Source organism: Leucopleurus acutus, assembly GCF_964270905.1.
Source record: "Leucopleurus acutus genome assembly, chromosome: 6".
Taxonomy (NCBI): domain Eukaryota; kingdom Metazoa; phylum Chordata; class Mammalia; order Artiodactyla; family Delphinidae; genus Leucopleurus; species Leucopleurus acutus.
In genome coordinates, this window is record NC_139149.1 from 15,481,900 (window position 1) to 15,504,003 (window position 22,104).

The window sequence follows — 22,104 nt, forward strand, 5'->3', positions numbered from 1 at the left end:
AAACTGGCTATTGGATTTCTTCCTGGTATGCACTCCAATTAATTCCTGGACCAACCCTTGGCTTTGGTGACTCTGTGTTTTATCACAACTGTGGATAAAAGGCATGAACACATTGAATCCTTCACTCTACCCTGTGGCATATGACTGGGATGGAGTCCCTCCCTAGTCTTTTTAAGAAGGGAAACCATAGGGAGAATGAATAACGAAGTGGTAACCAGTGATGCCAAAAACTCGGCCTCTGTGCACTGGTGCCGAATCGAATCTTGGAGACAGAATTTTGGGTGAAGTAGAAAAGCTTTATTGCTTTGCCAGGCAAAGGCGGATACAGGGGGCTTGTGACCCTCAAAAACTGTGTGTCCCAACTTGGGAGGATTTGGTGAAGAGTTTTATAGCAATGGTTCAAGTGTGGGGTTGCTGGTAAGGATTAGGGTGTGTGCAGGGCCTGCACTACTTTAATCTGGCCTCAGGTGGTCTCGTCCTAATAAGCTTCTCTGGTTCCTTTAATCTGGCCTCCGGTGGTCTCTTGATGAACTTCTCAAGGTTATCAAACTATGATCTTCTCTGGAGTGAAAAATGCGAACACCTTCCATTTGTTGGGGATTTTAGTTCTGTAAAGAGCTCAAAGATATTGTTATGTGTATCCCTTGAAGCAGAATCAGGACCCTACCCCAAGGCTGCACTATTATTTCTTGGCTGCTCCTCCCATGTCTCTTCATCACCTCACTTCCCTGATTAGCAACTGTTTGAAAGGCTTCCATGCCCAGGAACCCCACAGGGTCCTGCTTGGTTTCACCAGTAGTATCCAAGGAACTCCTACTCTATGAGTGGATGAAGCTTTGCATTTTGGTCTTTTGTTTGCTTTTAGGACCTATAGGCTTAAACATATGTATTAGAAGAGGAAAATTGCCAGAAAAGAACAGAAAAATTTAATGTGTGAGAGAAAGGGAATTATTAATAGAAAAAGATCCTAAAGGAGGCAAATGGGAAAGCATGACAAGAGGGACTGTCCTCCTGAAAAGAAGAAAAACAACTCTCATCTAATAGAAGAACAGAAGATGACAGTGCCTGAAGATGGAGAGAAGCTGTAGGTTGGGAAAGAGCACAATAGATGGCTTTATTTCTACTAGCCTTAACATTTCCTAGGAGTAGTGATTTCAAATTTGATATATGTGGGGACTGCAAAAGAATTCAGAATAATCTTGGATTAAATGTTAGCCAGTATGTTCCAGGTTTAATTCACTAGTGAGTAAAATATTCCACAAAATCTGAATGACACAAGCCCAAACAGCATGATATTCACTCATTTCCTGGAATATCCACACTAGTTACTTCTTCCAAAAGCACCAGGGAAGGGTCATGAAAGTCTGAGATGAGGACAGGGGTGAGGCATGAGGGTGTGTTCCCACATGAATGAGGATGGCAGGCTGATAGCTTCACTGCTGCCCCATCCAGACCACTTATCTTGAGGACCCCCTCCCTCTCCACCATGCTTCTGTTATCACTGCCAGCTCTTTCAGAGGGGTCAACCACAGCAAAGCTGATGGGCACCTGGGACATGGTTCTTTTCAGCTGGTGATCTTGTTTCTCATGGCACACAGGTGCTCTGGGGTACGGGGGTGGAGAGGGGACTAGATCAAGAGAGAGTCAGACAGCCAGACCCACCTCATACCACAGCTGGAACTACCAGCTACTTTATATTCTGTTCCTGCCACTTAGTTCACACACTCAAACTTCTTGTCTTAGAACAATTTTCCTTGGGAATTTCATTGTCTGTCCTCCCTGAAGCACATTTATTCCAACAGAGATATATATCTGTACTCAAATGGTAGGCTAGATCCTTATTAATGGGATTCTTTGATCCATGACAATGAAGGGATGTGGAAGGACATCTATCTCAGTGACCCCAGGCATGAAAACAAGTTCTTCAAGGACCACTCTTAGATTAGACTGAAAAGCATGCTGACTATACTAAATCTCAAAGGAGTACATTGAATTCATGGGATTTTATGGGTGGGAGTCAAATGAAGTGATGTTATGCTTCATTTTTATCCCTCCTGGGAAATTCATCAAACTTTATAAGGGTTAGGAATGAGGTACTTTCTTCTGAATTAATTGGATGTTTCACTATTATGGCAGTGGTTTTCAAACTATTCCATAGTTCTTTATAAGCATCAGCTTAAGAACATGTAAGAACATTAAAATTCCAAGATCTAGCCCCACACACGTTTAAAACTAAAATTTACACTCTTATTGTGTTCTGGAAAATCCCAAAGAAATTAACATTCTGTCAAACCATGCTGCCTCAGGTTTCTCCAGAAAAAGTCACCCCCCCACCAATGACTTCCTAATTTGTTATTTTATAGTGCATGAAGAAATAGATCCACAATATAAGTCACTTTAAGGCCTTATATAAAGTTAAATTGCATACATATTTCATGAGAACTTGAAAAAATGCAGGGGTACAAAAGCCTGGCCTCTTATCTCAATTGGAGACAACTCTGAAGAGCCATTCCAACTCCAGCTCTATCTGTTGTCAGCTTTGGGGAAGGAAGATGAGTGATGCAAATGCAATTAGACTGGTATCTATAGGGCTTTCAACTGTATTTTTAATATTGTATTTCTTAAGCAAAGTGGCCAGTACTCAGATGTTCATTCTATTACATGTTATACTTTTACCTGAAAACTGGGTTTACCTCTTGGTGGGTGTCAAGTCAAATGCACAACCAAGTCAAAGAATGGGAGAAGGAAGTATTTTATTACTTGCAACAAGTAAGGAGAACACTGGGGATATTTTCTAAAGCCGTGTCTCTCCAAACAGCAAAATTGGGGAAGTTTTAAGATAAGAGTGCATGCATATTCTTGAGGGGTGGGTATAGTCATCCAGGTAGAGTGAGTCCTACCTGTGTTTGCATGGTGAAGAGGAGATGTCAGCATAGAACTGAGGCCAAGGTCATTCTAGATTGACATAGTCCAGGCCCTAGTTGATTGAAGTCCCGAAGACCAGCAAAGATCAGGATTATCAATTCTGGCTCCAGTTACTCTGGTGGTTGAATACTCAAGAGGGTCTAAACCCTTCAGAACAGCTCAAGAATGTGCTTCAGGCTAACATTTACCTTTGAAAAACAACTGGGAGTCCTTGTGACTGATTTATTGTCTCTGATATGATTACATTATTTTCCTGGATTGGTAATAGCTGTTTGTTCTTACATTCCTTTGTTCCCTTAAATTCATTAACTACTGAGACCTGTTCTTCTGTATGGTGGGCATTGTGGCCAGGCTTGTATCACAAAGTGCCTTAGGCCTAAATTTCTCTTATGTCAAGAAAACTGTATCTGGTTCTCTTCCTCCGGACACTCCCTAACTTATCTGTCTACAAAATCTTGTGTATTTCTGAACTATTTAATGATAAATAAATAACTAATTTAAAAATAAACTGATATCAAGAGCTTGCACTCTGCAGTCGAACAGATCTAAGCTCAGATCCTGCCTCTCCATCTCATTTACTTGACAAATCATACCTCACTGAGACTCAGTTTCCTTCCCTATCATTAAGAATATAAATCTTGAGATTGGTTCAAGAATGCAGAGTAGAAAGATGTGTGCTCATTCCCTCTTGTGAGAACACTGGAATCACAACTAACTGCTGAACAATCATTGGCAGGAAGACACTGGAACTCACCAAAAAGGATACCCCACATCCAAAGACAAAGGAGAAGCCACAACAAGATGGTAGGAGGGGCACAACCACAATAAAATCAAATCCCATAACCACTGGGTGGGTGACTCACAAACTGGAAAACAATTATACCACAGAAGTCCACCCACTGGAGTGAAGGTTTTGAGCCCCAAGTCAGGCTTCCCAACCTGGGGGTCTGGCAACAGGAGGGGGAATTCTCAGAGAATTAGACTTTGAAGTCTAGTAGGGATTTGATTGCAGGACTTCAACAGGACTGGGGGAAACAGAGACTCCACTATTGGAGGGCACACACAAAGGAGTACGCATATCAGGACCCAGGGGGAAAGAGCAGTGACCCCATAGGAGACTGAACCAGACCTACCTACTAGTGTTGGAGAGTCTCCTGCAGAGGAGGGGAGTGACTAGCTCACTGTGGGGACAAGGACACTGGCAGCAGAAGTTCTTGGAGGTACTCCTTGGCATGAGTCCTCCTGGAGTCTGCCATTAGCCCCACCAAACAGCCTGGAGTCTCCAGTGCTGAGTCACCTCAGGTCAAAAAACCAACAGGGAGGGAACTCAGCCCCACCCATCAGCAGACAAGCAGATTAAAGTTTTACTGAGCTCTGCCCACCAGAGCAACACCCAGCTCTACTCACCACCAGTCCCTCCCAACAGGAAGCTTGCACAAGTTTCTTAGATAGCCTCTTTCACCAGAGGGCAGACAGAAGAAGCAAGAAGAACTGCAATCCTGCAGTCTGTGGAATGAAAACCACATTCACAGAAAGATAGAAAAAATGAAAAAAAAAAAAACCTAAATGAAGTGGAGATAGGCGACCTTCCAGAAAAAGAATTTAAAATAATGGTAGGTGATCCAGGACCTTGGAAAAAGAATGGAGGCAAAGATTGAGAAGATGCAAGAAATGTTTAACAAAGACCTAGAATAAAAGAACAGACAAACAGAGATGAACAATACAATAACTGAAATGAAAAATACACTAGAAGAAATCAATAGCAGAATAACTGAGGCTGCAGAACAGATAAGTGACCTGGAAGACAGAATGGTGGAATTCACTGTTGTGGAACAGAATAAAGAAAAAGAATGCAAAGAAATGAAGTCATCCTAAGAGACCTCTGGGACCACATTAAACACACAAACATTCGCATTATAGGGGTCCTAGAAGGAGAAGAGAGAACGGACCTGAGAAAATATTTGAAGAGATTATAGTTGAAAACTTCCCTAAGGTGGGAAAGGAAATAGTTCAGAAGGTGCAGAGTCCCATGCAGTATAAACCCAAGGAAAATCACGCCGAGATACATAGAACCAAACGGACAAAAATTAAAGACAAAGAAAAATTATTAAAAGCAACAAAGGAAAACTGACAAATAATATACAAGGGAACTCCCATAAGGATAACAGCTGATTTCTCAGCAGAAATTTTACAAGCCAGAAGGGAGTGGCATGATATATTTAAAGTGATGAAAGGGAAGAACATACAAACAAGATTACTCTACCCAGAAAGGATCCCATTCAGATTTGATGGAGAAAGCAAAAGCTTTACAGACAAGCAAAAGTTAAGAAAATTCAGCACCACCAACCACCTCAACAACAAATGCGAAAGGAACTTCTCTAAGTGGGAAACACAAGAGAAGAAAAGGACCTACAGAAACAAATGCAAAACAGTTAAGAAAATAGTAACAGGAACATACATATCTATAATCACCTTAAATGTAGATATATTAAATGCTCCAACCAAAAGTCACAGGCTCGCTGAATGGACACAGAAACAGGACACATATATATGCTGTCTACAAGAGACACAATTCAGACCTAGGGATACATGCAGACTGAAAGTGAGGGGATGGAAAAAGACATTCCATGCAAATGGAAATCAAAAGAAAGCTGGAGTAGCAATACTCATATCAGATGAAATAGACTTTAAAATAAATAATGTTACAAGAGACAAAGAAGGACCATACATAATGATCAGGGGATCAAACCAAGAGGAAGATATAACAATTATAAATATTTATGCACCCAACATAGGAGCACCTCAATACATAAGGCAACTGTTAACAGCTATAAAAGAGGATATTGACAGTAACACAATAATAGTGGGGGACCATAACACCTCACATACACCAATGGACATATCATCCAAACAGAAAATTAATAAGGAAGCACAAGCTTTAAATGACACAATAGACCAGATAGATTTAACTGATATTTATAGGACATTCCATCCGAAAATAGCAGATTACACTTTCTTCTCAAGTGCACACAGAACATTCTCCAGCATAGATCATATCTTGGGTCACAAATCAAGCCTCTGTAAATTTAAGAAAATTGAAATGGTATCAAGCATCATTTCCAACCACAGTGCTATGAGATTAGAAATAAACTAAAGGGGAAAAAACCCGTAAAAACCACAAACACATGGAAGCTAAACAATACGTTACTAAATATGCAAAGGATCACTGAAGAAATCAAAGAGGAAATCAAAAGTAACTAGAGACAAAAGAAAATTAAAACACAAGGATCCAAAACCTTTGGGATGCAGCAAAAGCAGTTCTAAGAGGGAAGTTTATAGCAATGCAATCCTACCTCAAGAAATAAGAAAAATCTCAAATAAACAATTGAACCTTACACCTAAAGGAGCTAGAGAAAGAAGAACAAACAAAATCCTAAATTAGTAGAAGGAAAGAAATCATAAAGATCAGAGTCAAAATAAATGAAATAGAAACAAAGAAAACTCTAGCAAAGATCAATAAAACTAAAAGCTGTTTCTTGAGAAGAAAATTGAAATTAATAAACCTTTAGCCAGACTCATCAAGAAAAAGAGGGAGATGACTCAAATCAATAAAATTAGAAATGAAAAAGGAGAAGTTACAATGGACAGCTCAGAAATACAAAGCACATTAAGAGACTACTACAAGCAACTCTATGCGAATAAAATGGACAACGTGCAAGAAATGGACAAATTCTTAGAAAGTTATAACCTTCCAAGACTGAACCAGGAAGAAATAGAAAATTTGAACAGACAAATCACAAGTAATGAAATTGAAACTGTGATTAAAAATCTTCCAACAAACAAAAGTACAGGACCAGATGGCTACACAGTTGAATTTTATCAAACATTTAGAGAAGAACTAACACCCATCCTTCTCAAACTCTTCCAAAAAATTGCCAAGGAAGGAACACTCCTAAACTCATTCTACAAGGCCACCATCACCCTGATGCCAAAACCAGGCAAAGATACTACAAAAAAAAGAAAATTACAAACCAATAACACTGATGAATATGGATGCAAAAATCCTCAACAAAATACTAGCAAACAGAATCCAACAACACATTAAAAGGATCATACACCATGATCAAGTGGGATTTATCCCAGAGATGCAAGGATTCTTCAATATATGCAAATCAATCAATGAGATACACCATATTAACAAATTGAGGAATAAAAACCATATAATCATCTCAATAGATGCAGAAAAAGCTTTTGACAAAATTCAACACCAATTTACGATAAAAACTCTCCAGAATTTGGGCAAAGAGGTAAACTTGCCACAACATAATAAAGGTCATATGCTACAAACCCACAGAAAACATCATTCTCAATGGTGAAACACTGAAAGCATTTCCTCTGAGATCAGGAACAAGAAAAGGATGTCTACTCTCTCCACTATTATTCAACATAGGTTTGGAAGTCCTAGTGTGAGAAATCAGAGAAGAAAAAGAAGTAAAAGGAATCCAAATTGGAAAAGAAGTTGTAAAACTCTCACTCTTCACAGATGACATGATAATATACGTAGATAATCCTAAAGATGCCACCAGACAAGTACTAGAGCTAATCAATGAATTTGGTAAAATTGCAGGATACAAAATTAATGCACAGTAATCACTTGAATTCCTATACACTAGCAATGAAAGGTCAGAAAGAGAAATTAAGGAAACAATCCCATTCATCCCTACAACAAAAAGAATAAAACACACAGGAATAAACCTACCTAAGGAGGTCAAAGAGCTCTACTCAGAAAACTATAAGACACTGATGAAAGAAATTAAAGATGACACAAAGAGATGGAGAGATATACCATGATCTTGGATTGGAAGAATCAATATTGTGAAAATGACTATACTACCCAAAGCAATCTACAGATTCAATGCAATCCCTATCAAGTTACCAATGGCACTTTTTACAGAATCAAAACAAAAAAAAAATCTTAAAATTTGTATGGAGACGCAAAAGACCCCAAATAGCCAAAACAATCTTGAGGGAAAAAACCAGAGCTGGAGGAATCAGACTCATTGACTTCAGACTATACTACAAAGTTACAGTAATCAAGACAGTATGGTACTGGTACAAAAACAAAAATATAGATCAATGGAACACGATAGAAAGCCCAGAGATAAATGCACGCACCTATGGTCAACTAATCTATGACAAAGAAGGCAAGAATATACAATGGAGAAGAGAGAGTCTCTTCAATAAGTGGTGCTGGGAAAACTGGAAGCTACATGTAAAAAAAATGAAATTAGAACACTCCTTAACACCATACACAAAAATAAACTCAAAATGGATTAAAGACCTAAATGTAAGATCAGACAATATAAAACTCTTAGAAGAAAACATAGGAAGAACACTGTTTGACATAAATCACAGCAAGATCTTTTTTGACCCTCCTCCCAGAGTAAGGGAAATAAAAACAAAAATGAACAAAAGGGACCTAATGAAACTTCCAAGCTTTTGCACAGCAAAGGAAAGTATAAACAAGTTGAAAAGACAACCTTCAGAATGGGAGATAGTATTTGCAAATGAATGAACGGACAAAGCATTAATCTCCAAATTATATAAACAACTCATGCAGCTCAGTATTTAAAAAAACAAATAATCCAGTCAAAAAATGGACAGAAGCTTCCCTGGTGGCGCAGTGGTTGAGAGTTTGCCTGCCGATGCAGGGGACACGGGTTCGTGCCCCGGTCCAGGAAGATCCCACATGCCGCGGAGCGGCTGGGCCCGTGAGCCATGGCCGCTGGGCCTGCACGTCTGGAGCCTGTGCTCCTCAACGGGAGAGTCCACAGCAGTGAGAGGCCCGCGTACCGCAAAAAAAAAAAAAAAAAAAAAAAAAAAATGGGCAGAAGACCTAAACAGACATTTCTCCAAAGAAGATATACAGATTGCCAACAATCACATGAAAGGATGCTCAACATCACTAATCATTAGAGAAATGCAAATCAAAGCTACAATGAGGTATCAACTCATACCAGTCAGAATGGCCATCATCAAAAAATCTACAAACAATAAATGCTGTAGAGGATGTGGAGAAAAGGGAACCCTCTTGCACTGTTGGTGGGAATGTAAAATGATAGAGCCACTATGTAGAACAGTATGCAAGTTCCTTAAAAAACTAAAAATAGAACTACCATATGACCCAGCAATCCTACTACTGGGCATGTACCCTGAGGAAACCATAATTCAAAAAGAGTCATGTACCACAATGTTCACTGCAGCTCTATTTACAATAGCCAGGACATGGAAGCAACCTAAGTGTCCATGAACAGATGAATGGATAAAGAAGATGTGGCATATATATATAATGGAATATTACTCAGCCATAAAAAGAAACGAAGCTGAGTAATTTGTAGTGAGGCGGATGGACCTAGAGTCTGTCATACAGAGTGAAGTAAGTCAGAAGGAGAAAAACAAATACTGTATGCTAACACATATATATGGAATCAAAAAAGAAAAAAAGGTCATGAAGAACTTAGGGGTAAGATGGGCATAAAGACACAGACCTACTAGAGAATGGACTTGAGGATATGGGGAGGGGGAAGGGTAAGCTGTGACAAAGTGAGAGAGTGGCCTGGACATATATACACTACCAAAATAAAATAGATAGCTAGTGGGAAGCAGTCCCATAGCACAGGGAAATCAGCTCGTTGGTCTGTGACCACCTAGAGGGGTGGGATAGGGAGGGGGGGAGGGAGGGAGACGCAAGAGGGAAGAGATATGGGAACATAAGCGTATGTATTACTGATTCACTTTGTTATAAAGCAGAAAGTAACACACCATTGTAAAGCAATTATACTCCAATAAAAATGTTAAGAAAAATCTACAAACAATAAATGCTGGAGAGGATGTGGAGAAAAGAGAACCCTCTTGCACTGTTGGTGGGAATATAAAATGATACAGCTGCTATTCAGGACAGTATGGAGATTCCTTAAAAACTAAAAACAGAAGTACCATACGACCCAGCAATCCCAGTACTGGACATATACCCTGAGAAGGCCATAATTCAAAAAGAGTCATGTATCAAAATGTTCATTGCAGTTCTATTTACAATAGCCAGGACATCGACAGATGAATGCCCATCGACAGATGAATGGATAAAGATGTTGTGGTACATATATAGAATGGAATATTACTTATCCATAAAAAGGAACAAAATTGGGTCTTTTGTAGAGATGTGGATGGTCCTAGAGGCTGTCATACAGAGTGCAGTAAGTCAGAAAGAGAAAAACAAATGCTAACACATATATGTGGAATCTAGAATAATGGTACAGATCGACTGGTTTGCAAGGCAGAAATAGAGACACAGATGTAGAGAATAAACATATGGACACCAAAGGACGAAAGTGGTGGTGTGGTCATGGTGGGATGAATTGGGAGATTGGGATTGACATATATATATATACTAATATGTATAAAATAGATAACTAATAAGAACCTGCTGTATTAAAATAAAATTACACTCAAAGAAAAAGAATTTAAATCCTATTATGCTTATTTACATAACTGGTACCTAGCTTTTTAAAGATGCTCAGTATATGTTGAGTTAAACACAAAGTTTTAGGGAAGAGATCAGTTGAACACAATGTTGAGATGATGGGTGTGCAATTTAAATCAGAAAATTTCACTCACTGAGAGATGAGAGCCCTGTAATTATCTGAAAGCTTCAGTTCAGTGCAATAAGTATGTGAATTGTAACTCAAAGGGTGAGAATGGGAGTAGTGGTCTCCTTTGGAGATGCTTTTCAGGGAAGTATGTGGCTAAGGAAAATCCAAATTGCAGTTAGGATGAGATGGCAGCAGAACATCTGTAGAAAGGAATGAGCTTTTAGGAGTTCAATTTATAACTTAAAAGCCTTTGCAGAGACCTGGTATAAGAGCTGGTTGAGAGAAAAATGGTCTATGGAATGAGAGTAGCAGTGATATATATACACTACCAGATTTAAAATAGCTAGTGGGAAGCTGCTGCATAGCACAGGGAGATCAGCTCTGTGCTTTGTGATGACCTAGAGGGGTGGGATAGGGAGGTTGGGAGGGAGGCTCAAGAGGAAAGGGATATGGGAATATACGTATGCATATGGCTGATTCACTTTGTTGTACAGCAGAAGCTAACACAGTATTGTGAAGCAATTATATTCCAATAAAGATCTATTAAAAAAAAGTATATGCATAAATTTAAAAGAAATGCATTTGAACTTAAAAAAAAAAAAGAGCTTTCAGACCCCTGTTGAGGGCAGGAATTTGAACACAGAAAGACAAGTTTGGAGAACCAGGAGGACAGAAATGAAGAGTGGAAGGAGGGTTTAGGGATTTGTTAGTGCTGAAAGATTGGTAGGATCTGCATGGATCTGACTGGGAAGTGGTGTTAACTTTGCACCATTTTTCTCTAGTCTGGTCTGGAAATTTCCTTTCTTGACACTTTTTTGTCCCTGTTAGAACAATGCAGACATTCTAAGTTGAAAAGCCTTAGTCCTATTAGATACCTTCTACTCTAATTTTCTGTGATACTAAAAGTAAAGAGAAACCTATCCTATCAAATATCTTTCAGGACACTGGCATAGCATTCTTTAACCTGACAGAGGTCTCTTTAGACTAGAGACAGAGGTTCTCAACCCTGGCTACATATTAGAATCACTTGGGTGCTTTAAAATAATTCCTGTGCCTGGGCCTGCAACCCTCAGAAATTCTCAAATATTTGGGATGGAGCCCAGGCACAGTTCAATTTTAAGAACTGGCCAGGTGATTTCTAATTTGCAGCCAAAATCGGAAGATGTAGGTCCAGAATTTCTCAAATCATGATCTTCATGCATACAGCTTTCCAGGCCAGATCCCCAAACCATCAAATCAAATTCTTGGAATTTGGTGGCTGAATCTTGGAATCATAATGTTCTAATACACTCAACTAATTCTTATGGAAAATTATGGAGTGGTATGAGAACCACTGCTTTCAGACTGAAACATTCAGTTAATTCAGAAGAAAGTATCTCATTCCTAACTCTTAAACAGTTTAGATGGATTTTTCAAGAGAGATCAGAATGAAGCCCAGCATCATTTCATTTTGACTCCTACCCATCAAATTTCATGAGTTGAGTAAGTTCCTTTAGGAATTAGCATAGTCAGCACACTCTTCAGTCAAACTGAAGGGTAGTCCTTGGAGAATCAGTTTTCAGAGATCCTTGAGCTTGGAGACAATAAAGGACTCTGGATCCAAGTGGCATTTTGTTCTCTGATTTCTTTCCTCAAGCAAACATTTGAAGTCACACTGAGCCTTTACTATTGAGCACAAAAAAAAAATCCTCTTTGTTGCTTAGTTGCCTAATTGAGTCTCTCTTCTCATGAGACAATCTGTTACTTCCTAAAGACTAAGACTTCAAAAACACACACATGCCAAGAGCAATCACATTTTGCTTAGGGGTCCTTGAAAGTGTAAGCTCAACTAGCAAGACCTGACTTGTCTACACCAAAATGACACACTCCAGCAACAAATGTTAATTTAACGGTAGAATTGTTGAAGCACCTTCAATAATTTTTTAAGCTTTATCTTTACAATAGCTCATGCAAGATAGCAAGCTCTAATGTCTTTCTATATGGCAAATGTAGAACACGAAGTTCAGAGAGGTAAACTAACTTAGCTACATAAACTCAGAAACATAGTTGTGTAGTTGAGACTTGAACCCAGTTCATACTGAGACCAAAGCCTGGGCTTTTTCTAAAACAACACACTGCTCTGTGCAATTTAGTGAGGTTTAGGTCCTGAAACTCACTTGCTGAGTTTCTTTGTATGAATCCTCAGAATTTCAGTTATCCTATCTGTAAAAATGTGAATGTGTATTTAGACAGAGGATTAGAAACTGAAAACTCACATCCAAATGAAGGACTTATTTTATTTGGAAAAGTCAGGTTATGTATGCAGTTAGGAAGTGTGTGGTAATCAATACTATTATTAAGCAAATATTTCCACTTGTCTTCCTCTGACACACAATTAAATTGCCCTTATTCACTCCTTAGGATTTATTTGTATCTGTGTGAGTTGCTTTGGCCAGTTAAACACACAGCAAATGTTTGAGAGCCAGTGCACAATTAGACTCATTCTTGTTTTTCCTCTGTCATGGCAAGTGACAGTGTTTGGGATGGTGGCTGCATTGTCAGTCTGGGTCCAGGAGTGAAGAATGTGGAAGAGAGCCCACAGCAAACATGTAGTCTTAGCAGAAAATAGTCTTATATTGTTACAAATTTCTAAAATGGTGGTAGTTGTTTGTTATAGCAGCCTAACCTCACCTGTGCTGAATGCTATAGAAATTAGTGTCCAGTAGTGCGTTCTACATTACAACACCACCAAAAATAACAACAACCATAACTGAATATATGTTGCATTTTCTTAGTGGTCATTTGGCAGGTGGTAAGGAAACTGATATCAAAAGCTGGAAGGATGGTTTTCTATCTTATTCAATGGCAAACATTTGGTAAAAATATTATCTGCAGTAACTGGAGGAAGAAGTAGGAAAACAGAATGGTAATACTGAGCTATCACATGAAAGAAATGAGCTCTGACAATTGGCCAGTTTTCAAAAAGAAATAAAAGAGAAGAGAAAGAATAATGAAATCCATGTATTTGTAGGTTTGGAAATGACAACTGCTTCTTAACCCCAACAACTAAAACATAAAACCAAAAAGGCCTTTGAAAAACAAATACTGGTTAGAACTCAGCCTTATTACAAGGATCAAATCAAGAGTATGATTAGACTAAGATGTCTCAGAGTACTGTTGTGGTATCCAGTAAATCCCTCAATTAAACAAAATCGCTCAGAGAAGAGGTGACAATGGCTTTTCACTGAAGCCTGCTGTACTTAAGGTACCCACAAATAAATCAAGAAAGCAAAAGTGAGAATCATGGGGTTGAGAAAGCAAATACACACAAACCACACACATACATGAAAACATAATCTAGGGATTATAACTAGGAAAAAAATGCAGGTAGTACTATTTTGATGGTTAATTTTATGTGTCCACTTGACTGCCCCAGAGAGTGCCCAGATATTTGGTCAAACATTATTCCAGGTGTATGTGAGAGTGTTTTTGGATAAGAATTGCATTTGAATCTGTAGACTGAGTAAAGCAGATTGCCCTCCCTAATGTGAGTGGGCCTCATCCAATTAGTTGAAGGCCTGAATAAAACAAAAAGGCAAATCATCCCTCTAATAGGAGGGAACTTCCCCTGTCTGACTGCCTTGAGCTGGGATATCTTTTTTTTTCTGCCTTCAGACTTGAACTGAAACAATGGTTCATTCTGGGTCTTGAGCTTGCTGGCTTTTGGGCTGGAATTTACACCATTGGCCCTCCTGATTCTCAGGACTTTGGATTCAGACTGTAACTACATCACTGGCTCTCCTGGTCCTCCAGCTTTCTGTGTGCAGATTGTGGGATTTTTCAGCCTCCATAATTGTGTGAGCCAATTCCTTGTAATAAATCCTCGTTCTCTTTACATATACGTCTTATTGGTTCTGTTTCTCTGGAGAACCATGACTAATACACCTAGTAAGTTCTTGTGAGACTTACAGCCAAAGAAACTTTCAGCATGTACTAAACAATCTGTGATCATATAAATATTAACCTAATCTTTGGGCCCTGAAACTTTCTGTGTTCAGGAAGTGGTCTGAGAAAGCTACTCAGCCCCAAAGAGAGTGTATTCCCCAATGCCTACTATGCATGTGGATAAAGATAATAGGTGAAGAAGAACCTTTCAGAAAGCAGAACCGAGGGCTGCAGAGAGCAAGGGCCTTGAGAGTTTCTTCCAAGGAGTAGAATCAGTGTTTAACCAAAGAATATCCCCATCTTCAATGAAGGTAGTCCTTGCAAATATCTGCACCATGGGATTTCAGCATATCTATAAACCAGTGTTTGCTGTCCAACTCCTGCGATTTTTCATTGCAGGAGTGTTCATTGCTGTTTTTCTGCCCCAGCCCATAGTGTGTGTCGATATGCGGAGGAGGCAAGTTTAACTTTTTAGTTCAAAGATCTCCAGATTGCAAGAAGACATCTGGGACTGAAGTAAAGACTTCACAGGTCGCCCAGAGAGTATGGACTTTTAGCTTGATACTTTGACAAAATGGGATTCTGGGGCTGTCTCCCTTAGTGATGAGAATGTATTATTTTGTGTAAAAAGGAGAATGAACTGAATATTTGGTGACACGAAGGGAGCCTGCATCCCCTCGTTAAATATTTCTGTCATCACTTTCTGATACATGGTAGGACAGCACTTCCTCTGTTCTCTTCCCCTCAACTCTTACTTGGAGTTAGGCATGACCATGAGCATCAAGTGGAAGTGCATGTGTCACTCCAGAGTAGCCTTTAGCCACTTTAGCAAGCCAGTGAGTGACTTGCCAAATTTTCTCTTCTCCGTCCAATATAATGGGTATCACATGCTAAGTGACTTAGATTTGGGAATTCTTTGTTACTGAGGCTTAACCCAGACTGCTGACTGCTTCACAGAACATGCACTCCCTCCAACTTATAACCAGCTGCTTCAATATTTACACTACCTATCTGGCCCTGCAAGGCATTAAGTTTGCAACTCCTGAAGACAATTTCTAAATTTTTCATCAATAAAATTCTGCATTTCTCACCCATTTCCCTCCCTCTGAGCAGAACTACATTCAAATTGAATTTGGACTCTATAATACGAAATTTACAAACTTTAGACTAAGGAATCCTATATTTCAGGCTTGAGTTCATTATTTACCAGCTATATAAACCTTGATGAGTAAGTTAGCCTTGATTAATTGGTCTATTAAAAAAAAAGAAGATAAAATACCAGCCATACCTACTTGACAGCAAAACTAGTGAGGAAATAATATACATGAGAGCATATTACCAAATAAAAAGCACCGAGTTATTATTATTCTTGAATAATGACTCCTCACATTGCAAAGTCACACACACACACCCGTATATATATATCTCAGAAAGTCCTTTTTCCTCCCTGTCAAAAATTCCTCGTTGTAGTTAAAACAAGTTTGTACTTACCCCATCCTCAGTGCAGATAAACTTGTTACTGACTTTCATAGATGTAAAGACAAATTCTCCACAGAATTTCTTTAGAGTCCAAGTTATATTCTCAATCCATAGCCATCGAGGCCATTCCATATATAAAATCATAATTTTCATTTATCAGTTTTTAAAAATTATTTTTTCTAAATGCTTGGCTGAATAAGACATCTGTATGAATTTTTTCTATTACATACTAATGACTGTTTATATCTCTATCATAGCACTTAACCCAATTTGCCTACATTAGGATCAATTTTCTATCTTCCACGTTAAATTGTCAGTCCTTTGAAGGATTATGTCTACATATATTTTTATATGTATCCAGAAACTTATTCAATTAATAGATTGGATTTAGCATATTTAAATAAAATTAACAGATTTAAATTAAATTGGCATATATAAACAATTCAAATTAAAAATCCATAATAGTATAGTAATATAGACATGTATTATTATGCTATATGTGTATATACACATATAGCATATATACAGTTGACCCTTGAACAATGGGAGTAGGGGGTTAGGGGAGCCGACCCTCTGTGCAGTCAAAACCCTGCATGTAACTTATAGTCAGCCTTTCATAAAGGAGGTTCCTCCTTATTTGTCATTCTGAATCTGCAGATTCAACCAATCAAGGACTGTGTAGAATTTACTGTTGAAAAAAAATCCTCTTATAAGTGGACTCACACAGTTCAAATGTGTTGTTCAAGGTCAACTCTATATAGTTATAATAACTCCATAATATATATAATTTAGCATTATAATATAGGACTTCTAATAAAAATTATTTGCTACCAAGCACATACTGATCTTAAAAAATGTTTATAAATCTTGCATAGCCTGTATTACCTCCCTAATGCCTCTCAGGATATGCACTTAACAGTGTGGAAAGAGCACAGGCTCTGTAATTTACTGGCTGTGAGGTCATGTACATGTATTTGGCCCTTTGGAGGGTCAGTTTACCTGTCTGTACAATTGACATGGTAGTACCCATCTCATTGCCCTGCTGTGGAGTCAACTGAGAAGTAGACATAAAGTTTCTGGTGAATTACAGTAATCATCCAAATTTCATTTCTTACCTGGGTTCATGAAGAGGATCTAACTTTCACAGTATGCTTTTCTCTCCAGGTATGGACTGGAATTTTTCCCCTTTGGCCCAAAGTACTTTAATTTGAAAACCTGAAGGTTAAAAATGCAAAGGAAGCCTTGCCTTCTTTTCCAGTCTATAAAATAACAAGGAAAACCCTGAGTTGGAAGCGTAATTCAACATTTCAAATATCCTGTACTGTCTTCATTGAAATAGCCAATACAGTTTAAAAAACTTCCCATTTGTCATTACAGTGATAATTAATAGATATTATTTTACATACAGAATATTATATTTTTGTATAAAAAAGTATATATGCCAGCATACATGAATGTATTTATGGGAAAATGCTATATAAATGTAAGTTGATTTTTTAAAACATTATCATTTCATTATATTTTTGTTACTTAAGAATGATAGACAGTCTGCATGTGCTTCCCCCTTCATTTGGTCAATACAAGTAAAAGCTTTTGCTTTTTGATAATATTGGCAAATATTATTAATTAACCACTTGAATTTGAGGTTTCTTTTCTAATGGCTTTAGCAATATCTGTTTCAGTTGTATCTGATAAATAAAACAACAAATGAATTCATTCAACTTTTTTTGCTGGTGCTTCAAAAACAATATCAAATAAATCACTTCTAAATGTGTACTCTGAACGTCCAATAGTGACTTTTACATCCCATCTGAGTTATGAAGGGTATATATTAAGTCTATTTCAAACAACAAAAATGTACTTTTCTGAGGAAGACATTTGTTTAATAACAAATTTGTTTAATAACTGCTAGTCAGGGCTGAAGATTAGATATTATTGCATTGTATATGTATGCCACATTTTGTATATCCATTCATCCATTGATGGGCGTTTGGGTTTTATCCACCTTTTAGCTATTGTGAATAATGCTGCTATTAACATGTGGTACAAATATCTGTTTGAGTCCCTGCTTTCAAATATTTTGGGTATATACCCCAAAGTGGAATTTCTAGATCATATGCTGATTCTATGTTTAAGTTTATGAGGAAATGTCAACTCTTTTCCACAGCTGCTGCATCATTTTACATTCTTACCAGCAATGTATAAGGATTAGAATTTCTTCACATCCTCATCAACGCTTGTTATTTAAAACATTTAATAATAGCTATCTTAATGGGTGTGAAGTGACAATTTAGATGATTTTAGAATAATACAGGTTTAAATGTTAACTGATTGGGCTAAGAGTTATGAGGATATGCAACATTTTTCACCAGACCCAGAAAGATCCTTTGAGCTCCAGAACATTTGATTACAGTCTAGTTATGCTCTTCAGATTTGAATGCACTTCACATATAATATCCTAAATCTTCACTCCCCCATTTACCTTTCTCTCTTCCTTAATAGTTTGTGCCTCTGTTAAGGCCATGAATATTACGATGAGAAGAAATACAGGCTGGCCCATGGCCTGATTTTAATTAATCACGGAGCTGTCCCTCTGGGCCAGGATATCACTGTAGCATCCTTCTTAGGACATGCTCTTAGCAGCCACTAGCAATTATTTCTATTTGGCCCTCAAGGTGCCTACCAGCCTTCCCTTTATCAATACAACTATCTCACATTACAGATGGAGAAACTGAGGCTCAGAAAGTTGATCTTTCCACTAGTGCTCCTATAATTAGTCTCCTTTTAAAAGATGAGGGACCCAGGCTCAGAGAGAGTTGAGATGTTTGGCTGAGATTCCTGAATTCCTGAATCCTAAACCAGTGATCTTCCTACTACCACAGGAAATTTCTGGCAAACGTGGAGCTTACCTTTCTTCTTGATCCAAGATTAAAAGCAAGAAAAAATATGCCAAAACCACTTCCTTCTTCCTTCTGTAAGCCTAATGTCTTTACTAGGACACTAAAAGTTAGAACAAAAGTTCTGACTATAAATTTACATTTTTATCTTTGCTGACTTAATATTTGTTCAGCACAAGTTTATCTTGAGATTTTCCTACTAGTATTGTACTTTTAAGCCTCACTGTTTTCCTGTGTATTTTTTAATTTAACCAAATAAATTAAGACGATAGATATACCTGAGAATTGAAGCTCCAAATGTGATCTTCCATAACTTAAAAATATTGCAGTCTGGCCATGTCTTCTGAACTCCAAATATTTATCTTAGGGGCAATCTTTCTTTGCCTAGCAATACAGGGCCAAGCTTTAAGTTGGCAGACAACCAAACCCTACCAGGTGACTTCGGTCCCTGAGTGATTGACTGCCTTTAAATGGCCCATGTTTTATTAGAGTGTGTGATTAAAACATGAAGACAAGTAATAAAATCATGCCCAGGGAGACCATCTGAATATATGGTCTAGGCTCAAGAGAGGATTGATTTGGGTTCTACTAAAATGAGTTATGGTGGGCCATAATGTAGGGTTGTTGTGCCATGAACCCTGTCACAGAGTATTTCCATATGGATTGCATCACTGTGTACATGAGGGATCACATCGGCAGATTCATATGTACCAGATCATACACCTAGAGAAGTTGCTCCTGCCAGTGGAGCTATCTCCTACCCAGCCTTTAATAAACAAACTTTGTCTCTTCCTATAGTCTTCTCTGGCCCTCAGGCTGGGTACAATAGCTTTCTCTGTTCTCCCTTTGTGACCTGTGAGTATCTTTGCCATGACTCTTATCACACTTGGGTGTAAATGTTAACTTTCTTGTTTGTCACACCCAGGAGATTATGAGTTCCTTAAGAATGGGAAATAATTTTCATGAGCTTTTATATCCTGAGTGTCTAACATAATAGAAGGTAGTCAATAAATATTTGCTGCATGAATGAATATAACTTGTGGACAAAATTCCATGGATTTATTTCTTAGTAGATCTTTCACCTATCTCTATCATGGTATTAGGGTATGCCTTTATTTAATGACTTACCTGTCACCCTGCTATACTGTAAACACCTTTGGGTCAGGAACTGTAAGACATTCATTCAGGTACCCCTGGTTCCTCTCCGTAGTAATGATCCAGTGGGGCATTATGACCTGCTGCCACCCTCCTCTCCACCCTCATTTTATATCACTTCTCACCTCTTCCTCTATGTCAGGTTACACGAACCATCTCCCAGATGGTTCACTTTTGCTTCTGTATATTTACATTCGCTATTCCTACTTTTACCCTGAACATTCCTCTCCTCCTCCCTTACCCCTAATTTCCCTTTAGGTCCAGCTTAAACATCACATCTTTCATATGGGCTTGCATCCCAACCCTCTTGGGTTGGGCTTGATGCTCCTATGACTTGCTCACACCAGCCCTGGTGTTTGCTCGATCATCACCTTTATTCTACTGTGTCATTCCTTTGGAATAGAACATCTTTCTTTCTGAACTGTCAAGTCCATGGATCTTGTGCTCCAACGATTTCCCAGCATCCACCACAGTGCCTGGCATCTATCAGATACATAATTAACATTTTTTGAGACATAAAAATTTCCCACAATCTGGCTCCACCCTCCCCAATTTGCCACATTTCTCGTGCATCCCAACTTAACCTCTTTATTCCATAAAATTTACAGCTAGTTTTCTCCCTGAGAGTTCTGCCTGCAATGCCTTTCCACTTTTTCCTAACTCTGCTTAAACTCCATTTTCTCCAATAAATTTTTATTGGCTTCATCAGTACTCATTTATTGCCTGACCCTTAGAAATCTATTATATTATCACCTGCACCACATGGATTATTTCCTGAGAAAATTGCACCTAGTGCTGTTATGGAATGTGGCATTTGCCTCTCCAACCAGAATATTTGCTTTGGTAGCTTCCACTGTAACGCTGCCTCTGCTCCATGGTGCTCCCTTCCCATGCCAGTTCAAGCTGGGCAAAATCAGATTCCATAAACACAGTCTTGTATTATTATAAATAGTAGAAGGGAAACAGATGGTGTGAAAATCAACCTGTGAAAATTTGATTTTGATAGTGCAAAAGAAGCATCAAAGTAGTCATTGTGGGCCAAAAAAAATCAAAGAAAAAAACAGGATTCTATTGAACTTCTTTGCCCTTATTTTATGGTTTTATGTTGATTTTTTGTTTTCTTTTTTTTTTATGCTATCTTTTCTGTGTTTGAGGTCTTTACAGCTTTTTTTTTTTTTTTTTTTTTGCGGTACGCGGGCCTCTCACTGTTGTGGCCTCTCCCATTGCGGAGCACAGGCTCCGGACGCACAGGCTCAGCAGCCATGGCTCACGGGCCCAGCCACTCCGCGGCATGTGGGATCTTCCTGGACTGGGGCATGAACCCATGTTCCCTGCATCGGCAGGCGGACTCTCAACCACTGCGCCACCAGGGAAGCCCCTACAGCTTTAAACCTAGCTCTAGTGAAGGCTTAAAACAAATTATCTTTGACTTCAATTTCAGACCATTTTAAACTCAGCTGGGAGGTGGGAGACCTGAATTCTGGTCCTATCAAAGTGTCCCTAAGTAGTTGTGTGATTTTCTACAAGTCACTTGTTCTCTCTGTCTCTCCACAATGAAAGGTGATATTGAATGATCTTAAATGACCTGGGAAAACATGGCACACCTTTCTAAGTCATTCTTTCACCATTCTCCTCTCTCATATTTATCATTCCACTCAGCTAGTGCAATTTCATTACTACCCCTCAGCCAGGTATTCCCCCAATCAGGAAAGCCATCTTGATCATTTTCCTCCAAGTGATGTTCACTTCCCCTACCCATCATGATTCAAAATTTGTTCTTTCAAAAGATAACTAAGTACCCCACAAGGATGCCAGTTATTTCCTCGTGCATAATTCATTTGATAGAATATTTAATTTGCTGATGTTCTTTCCTATAGACTTCTCTTAAGTTCCCCTAAATCATAATCTCAAATTTTCATTAGTTTTTTGTCTTCTAATACATTTATAACCTCTGCATAGTGTAACACAATTATCTCCTAATAGTAAGAACCAGAACAGAGATGCTCAGGCAAAATGATGAAGTTGGCAAAAAGGACTTTGCTTAAGCTTTGTACAGAGAAAGGATTTAGACAAGG